The sequence below is a fragment of the Maniola hyperantus genome, chromosome 5, assembly GCF_902806685.2.
Source record: "Maniola hyperantus chromosome 5, iAphHyp1.2, whole genome shotgun sequence".
NCBI lineage: Eukaryota > Metazoa > Arthropoda > Insecta > Lepidoptera > Nymphalidae > Maniola > Maniola hyperantus.
Genome location: NC_048540.1, coordinates 5178173 through 5186233, shown reverse-complemented (window position 1 = coordinate 5186233; position 8061 = coordinate 5178173). Strand labels below are relative to the sequence as shown.

Below are 8061 nucleotides of genomic sequence, written 5' to 3'. Positions count from 1 at the left end.
TATAATACGTATGCAAATTTGACTCAAAATTTACCAGTTTCGATTTTTTCACTTACCTACTAAGTGATTTTGTTCCGAATAGTAGGGTCAGGATGCCGAATATGAGATGGTTGCCAAATATGAGATAGTGAGGTTTTGGCGTAACTAATCACCGCCGCTATTTGGCTTTACTGTCGTTAGAAGCCGCGCGGCAACAGATCGAAACGTGTCTTACTGCTTTCCAGTCTGAGGCGAAGTTAAGTTGTGTACACGTGGGTTTTTACGGAACCACAAAACTAGAGTTTGGACATCAAATGTTTACAAGGCATGTCACAACTTGATAACTGCACTAAATGATTTCAATTTATAGTCATTGTATCAAATTATAAGATTAATTTTAACAGGCAGTTGCAGTTTTGTTACATTTTCTTTGCCAAAAAATAATAAGCAGCCATTTTGTTGAATGTAGATGTTTTCCTAACATGAGACACGTGGGGGCTCCTTAAATGAGATATCTTATATTAGGATAGTATATAAAAATATGACTATTCAAAAATAGCTTTTTTAGATTTTCTAGATCTTACATGATCTTGTAGACAGCAGCAGTGATTATGAATTATGTGACTATGAATAGCCATACTTACTGTAGCGGAAGATTTACAGAAGACAGGATAGGAGAAAGATAGGCTAGATGTCAAGGCTGGTCAGAGTGGAGTCATGGGTATTGTAGAGAAGTTAATATTGGTCAATTTTTGTGTTCTTTGTATTTTTTAAATTTGAGATTTAATAGATACTTTTAATTTTATCGTAATAAGTTGATTTTTGATACTGTTTAATGCCATTTAAAAATCACTGTGATTAAGTTGAGTCTGTGAAAGATTATATCTATGAAATACCTATGTACGTAATTAACATCGCCGATAAAAGTTAAATTTGAATTTATTTTTTCCTTTTCCTCTAAATCTATACTCAAACCAATTAAATGAGACTTTTTACCGGAGACGTAATTTCTGAATTTTCTGACATTATCTGTTATAATAAAAAAAGCATCATACTCAGTACAAAATGGTCTTTTATAGATAAACCTCATTAAATGCCCTATCGAATATTGCAATTTTCATAGTCATTAGTCCAATTATATATTTTTATGGCCAATAACAAAAATGGTGTCTCATAATCGGCATCCTGACTCTTCCTACCTACCTAATAAGTAACTTAGATCACATATTAAGTTAAGCTAGAAATCTATACTATAATATTATAAAGAGGTAATGTCGTAAAGTTTGTTTGTAGGGGGGAATCTCTGGAACTACAGAACCGATTTCTATTTTCTTTCTTTCACCCATTGATTTATTAACTACCTAGTTAATAAATCTTTTTATATTTATTGACACATATTGAAGACAATGCCTTACAATGTCTGTAAAATTTCATGTCCATTTGCACCGTTTTCATTTAATTTATTTAAAAGGCTCATTTATTTTTGATATAGCTCTATGCTCTATGCCACTGTGTACCAGTGGCATGCACAGTGTTTGAAGCCAGGGTAAGCATTAGTTAGGTAGGAACCTATTTACTGGCAGGTCATAATGAAAAATATGCATTGAGCCATTACAACTGGGGTAAGCAGTGCATTTATGCCTCTATGACCTGCACGCCACTGCTGTGTACCTATTACATTGTGTTGTGTTGTGTTTATTATATTGTGTTGTGTGTGTAGCTATTAGGTAGGTTACTTCAATATTTATAAATCTATAAAAAAAAAAAAACATTAAACTTAGAGAACGAACAATCCTGAACACCTAGGTACTTAGCTTCAGTAAGAAAGTTGTTCGTCTTATAAGGCAAGAGTAGGCCTACCTACTCTAAAGTTATATACTTAAAACGAGATTTCTATAGCTTATAACAATATTCAGTGAATTATTGGCAATTAATCTCAAATAGGTATTGCTGAGCCGACGCGACGGCCTAGCGTTATTCATAACAACATATAATAAAAATCGCCTCCATTGTTCCTCTCCTGCCATCCATCACTCGCGGCGCGAGAGCGTCGACTGACGCACACCACTGTACGCCCGCCCAAAAAGAGAAAAAGAAAATTTAAAAAGAGAACACTCCCATCACGTAGTATAGTCACGCCCTCGTTGGCCGCCCGACGTAGATTTCCACCAATGGCATTGCAGAAATATCCGAGCGGCAATCGGCGGAGCCGAGTGCAACCGAGGACGGCCGATTGCGCGCGTTTGTACAAAAAGTCATACGACGGGTTTAGTGTCGGGTTGCGTCCCAACGACGCCGCTTCACGTGCGGTCGCTTTATAACGCCGCGCCGCGCCTGCGCAATGAACTATCAAACTACTCTCATTCAAAACACCATTATCTAAACATCTACATCTCACTAACCTACCTAATATCTCCTGATCAAAAAAGCAAAATATTTATGCATTGTGACCTGTGCTGTTGCGTTACTAAAATGGACTTGACGGAATGGAGCATATGATTTCAGTGTGTTATGATTATTCAGTGAATAAAAGTGATAGTGAACGATATAACTGTGATATTCATCTGACGAGGACATTCAAGGTACCTTCATTTTCCCAAATTAATTGTATGTTAGTCTTTTATTAGAAAAACTGGAGTAAATAAAACAGCACCCATCAAAGCTATACAAATGTAGAGCCAGCTGGTATCTATATATATTTTTAACTCTATGTGAGTTAGAGAACAGAAACAATCATAAGCAATGGAAATATATAGGACATAGGTATTTCTTAAAGCCTTAACAAAAACTTGCCAATATTTCTGTTAAATTTTTCATCCTTTCCAAGTAAAGTAAGAGTAGGGTAATAATAATTATAAGGTCTAAAATAATTATTAATAATATATAAAAATTAATAAATATAGAGTAAAATCGAGAAGAAATGATGGATAATATTAAGATACAATCAAAAATAACCAATATGGTAGTTATATGAAGTTAGAAACGTAGAGTCATACAAGAGCTCTACAAAATTATCCGTCGGGATCTGAATACGACATATCGAATCGTCTTTTTGCTAACTGATAAAAATCATATCAGAATGTTTTGAATAGTTTACTCGAAAAGTAACTAAATAAACAATAACATTGCATAATATTATTCTTTTAAATCTATTTATATATACCTATAGTATCAATTTGTAATAATAAACCTATCTAACAAATATGATATAATATATTGTTATGAATATAATATACGTATATAGGATATATATTATAATTATGTATGTATTAGGTATATAAATATGATTAACAATACCCGTAGGTACCTATAACCCAAAGTGTAGGTAAAATACTATCATAAAAATTATAAAATAGGTCGTGTGGTAAAGATAGGTATATATACCTATATCTATACCTACTACTTATAAATTGCTAAGCCATAGGTTAGAATTTTTATGTAGTTATGTATAATTATGTTTTACTTTTGGGTAAGTAGGTAGGTAGGTATATAGGTACTTATATACTTAGTAGGTATATTTTATATAAATCAACATATTTTTTTAAAAATTCACTAATTTAATTGGATATTCCTTACTGATATAACTACCTAAGTAGGTACCTAGTAGGTACATATTTTTTGTAAATTAAAATATCTTCCAACTGTAATAGGTAGTAGGTATGATTTTGAATTGAAATCAGAGTATTTCAGTAACAATGATGTGATTGTGCAGTACGTAATTTTTTCAAGATCATCCTTATCATAGTGAACTTGTATATTTCTTTATTCTGTAGTATGCGTAGGTAGTTTTTGATCGATAAATTATTTCTCAGATTTGAATGGTTTGCATGTCATTAAGATTGTAAACTAGTTGGTATCTGATCCAATAATATAATCTGTTGAATAAATTTTATAGTCATAAAATTAGGTATTTCTGTAAAATGTTACATAAATCCGTTACATAAATAACCAATTATTATTTTATAATGTAATCCTAGACATATTGAATTAAGACAAGTTTTCTAGATAAGGAACTAATTAAACAATAAGTTTTACTACCTTTTTGATTCCCACCGAAATTGGTAGGTAGGTAGGTAGGTAGGTACCGTAACATAGTGGACATTTAAAATTCTGTAGTGATTTGTTTAAAATCCAATTTTATAGCACTGAATTGCCAATTAGCAAACTAAATCTTAATTAATACGTGTTTTATTATTTAATGATGAATTAGTTATATATTTACATTTTTTTCATGTTTTACTTTTATTTGATTAGTTTCTTGAAATGTTACCTACATGTGTAGGTACCTACATAATAACAGGTACAGTACAGGTACTATAATTATATAGGCTATGCTTAGCAGTGGCGTACACTTCATCAATGCAAAAAGGCACTGCTTACCCTGACATTTTGAATATATTTAATATTTTTATGTAGGTATTTTCTCAATAATAAAATCAGTCAATTTAAATCAAACGATAGATAAGTAATACTAGTTGCTGGTCGAGTTACGGAGTGATATTGCCGAAGGACGAGTGTCTTCTTATTTGAAATGTATCTATAGGTACTTACTTAGTAGGTATTTACTCGTTATTACCGAAAATGCATACCCTGTGCACGCGACTCATGCTTAGGTACCTATATTATAACTATACTTGCATAGGTATTTACCTACCTATAGTCTGCGACAGGTTGAGATACCAATGGGGGTATGAGGCGGGGGGACGCCCCGCACACCCACGCTCACCCGCACCGGGTTAACGCGGGGGCTGTGTGGGTGTGCAGGGCGTTCCCTCCCCGACTATAATTTCGACCTGTCGCGTACTATAGGTAGATTAGATGGTGAAGCTATAAAGAGATGTCATTGCTTAAAGTTTTGGAAGTCAATCAAGTAGGTACCTACCTATCTAATTAGTAGCAGTTAAAAGCTGATTTTATTAAATCTCCAAACATTAGACTTCAACGAGCACCTGTACCTACTTGAAACTTAATAAATTTTAATAAAATTATTTTTCACAATTTATTGTATTTATTTTGTAGGTAGGTAAATACTGTTCGTTAGGTACTTAGAAAATTAATCCTAAGTATTTTCATAAATTTTGCGTTCAGAATGAGTTTAACCTCAGTCCTCATAGTAGGTATTGTTGTGAGAAAGTTCTTAAGGAAAACTATTTTTTTTAAATCACGCTTGTAAATAGCATCTAAAATTATTGAATTTCAGTAAGGTAACATTAGACTTAAACGAATACCTGTAAGTATGTTTTTCAATTATTAAAAAAACTTACTCTAGTAGACATTATTACTTAGGTATATTATTTTGCCCAATTTATTTTATTTATTTTACTCAAAAATATACCTAATACTTTGTCGCGTGGAAAATTCATCTATTTTCATAGCATCAGCGTACAGAATGAGTATGACCACGGGTATTGCTTGTGAGAAAATTTGCTAGTAAAAGTACCTAAGTATCTAAATTAGGTAGGTACTAATTATTTAAAAACTAGTCATAGCAGGTCAAAGCTGATTTTACAAAATTTCCATACAAAAGACTTCAACGGGGACCTGTGATAATTTATTTTAAGTATGTATTTTATTAAATTCAATATTACCCCATAATTGCTTGTCAGAAAATTCGTTAGCAAAGTAAGTTAGGTACCTAATAATAATTATTTTAAAAGTCAATCACATAGTAACAGTTAAAAACTGATTTGACTAAACCACACATCAAACATAATCAAGTAGCTACAAGTGATATTTGGTTTAAAATTATTAAATTCTAATTATTTTGTCTAATTTATTTTATTAAGTACCTACCTGCATAAAATTATTGTCCGTCGCTTGGAAAATTCATGCAGGTATTTTCGTAACTTTTGCGTTCAGAATCGGTATGATCTCATACTTATTATTGCTGTAAGAAAATTCATCAGGAAAAGTTCCTAGTTTTTATTTTGAGCGTACTAAAATTTTAATTATTTCTTAGTTATCTTTTAGTTAGTAGGTAGGTAAGTATAGGTATGTAGGTAGTGTAGTAGGTACCTGTAGTGTATAGCTTTATATTTTACAATTAGAGAATTGTTAAAAAACCAGTCAAATGAGAGTCGGACTCGCACATGTTTCGTACCGTACAATTGCGTACAAGAAATAACCATTTTTTAAATTACATAACAGCCATTTTTAAATTTTACATTTTTTTTGTTATAGCGGCAATAGAAATGAAATACCTACACATTCTGTGAAAATTTCGACTTTCTACCTAAGTAGGTAGGTATTTACATTCAGCCCGCTGACAGACAGACAAACGGACGGGCAGTTGAGGCTTAGTAATAGGTTCCAGTTGGCAACCTTAAAAATGAAGAAAAAAGGAAAGGTTTTAATTTTTATTGCTGTATTAATTACCGTTGAGGGAAGGATATACAGTACGCGGCAGAAAGTAATGTACATTGACATTTAGAAGAAGATAGATTTATAAAGCGTTGTCCCTGTCATTTAGACCGACAATACGTCACATATGTACGAGTGACAGAGACAACGCTCTACAAAGCCAAAATTTCATTCTAAAGGCCGATGTATGTACCTACATTATTTTCGGTCGCGTACTGTACCTATTACATAAATCTTTTAGTCAAGTAAGTAGGCATTTTGCATAAGGCTTTTTTGGTCTCATAACATAAGGCTACCAGGAGCTCAAAGCCGTGTTACAGTTAAATAAAAGTAGGTATCAACAAATCAATGTCAAAAACACAGTATTCGTATCATTCAGTTTTCGGACGTTGCGTTCGGTTGCCATGACAGTCGTTCGAAATTTGAATGCGGTCCGAGATGCGCAAACGCTGCCATCGATTAACCTTCGATAAGCTGTATTTGTGTGCGTTACGTATGTACACATTTCCGCCGGACATACACATGAAGGAGCTATATCCTGTTTGTCCATCAGTAAAAAATAAAAAATTGACATATCTATAGCTATGTACTTGTAAAAAGCAGACGATCAGATTTTAATAATTGTGTTTAACAATCAGATATTAATATACCTAATAAGAATTTGTGGCAAATAAAATACATAAAGTAGAAAATAATATACTTAGGTGCATACCTTACCTACTACTTACTAATAATACTTATAAGTACTGAATTAAATTAATTTTTAGTTAACTTTAGATTCCGATAATATTATGATAGACATAATTTATATGCAAAAAGAAAACAGTTAAGTACCTATTCCTTGGTGATACAATATATAATATTTTCATCATGATTACAACCATGAAGCAGGTGCAAGTCTGTTGCTATAACCTGTCAAGGACGAACTGATAACATATGATTATTGGATTAGACACAAATTGATGAATTCAATAGAACCATAATAATTGACACCTATGAAGATAAACATCTATGGCTTGTATGACATCTAATGAATAAATTCATGAATTTTATCTTTACATAATATAAAGGTTTACATATAGGTAATATCTTTGCAAAATTGATGATAGATAAGCGTTAACATCTTGTAGCTACATACATAATTGCTATTATTGTATATTAAAATGTGGTTATTTGTTACTGCTTATAAATAGTAGGTAGGTAGAGAGTAGAGACCTACTTTGTGACCTACTATTTTATAGGACTTTATTAGGAGTACTTACCTACCTCGTTTAACACAATCTTTAAACTAAGCAACCCGGTAACGGCATGCCTTTTTAGGGTTCCGTACCTCAAAAGGAAAAACGGAACCCTTATAGGATCACTTTGTTGTCTGTCTGTCAGTCTGTCTGTCAAGAAACGTACAGGGTAGGTACTTACTTCCCGTTGACCTAGAATCATGAAATTTGGCAGGTAGGTAGATCTTATAGCTGACATTTGGGGAAAAATCTGAAAACCGTGAATTTAGAGTTAGATCACACAAAAAAAATTAAATTGTGGTCATGAACTAATAATTAGTATTTTCAACTTTCGAAGCGAGTGACTATATCAAGTGGGGTATAATATGAAAGGTCTTCACCTGTACATTCTAAAATAGATTTTTATTTATTTTTATGCATCATAGTTTTTGAATTATCGTGCAAAATGTCGCAAAAAATACGACTGCAGTACGAAACCCTCATT

General features: G+C 32.4%; 1 protein-coding gene across 4 annotated transcripts in view; it reads left to right on the top strand.

Moving 5' to 3' along the window:
• Nucleotides 1–2258: 2258 nt before the first annotated feature.
• LOC117982359 (GATA-binding factor C-like) overlaps nucleotides 2259–8061 on the top strand; it is a 152914-nt gene continuing 147111 nt past the window's right edge. For all 4 annotated transcript variants that reach the window (XM_069498948.1, XM_069498947.1, XM_069498946.1 and 1 more), the window contains exon 1: nucleotides 2259–2561. The gene's annotated coding sequence lies outside the window, so the exon portion shown is untranslated. The remainder of the gene's footprint in view (nucleotides 2562–8061) is intronic.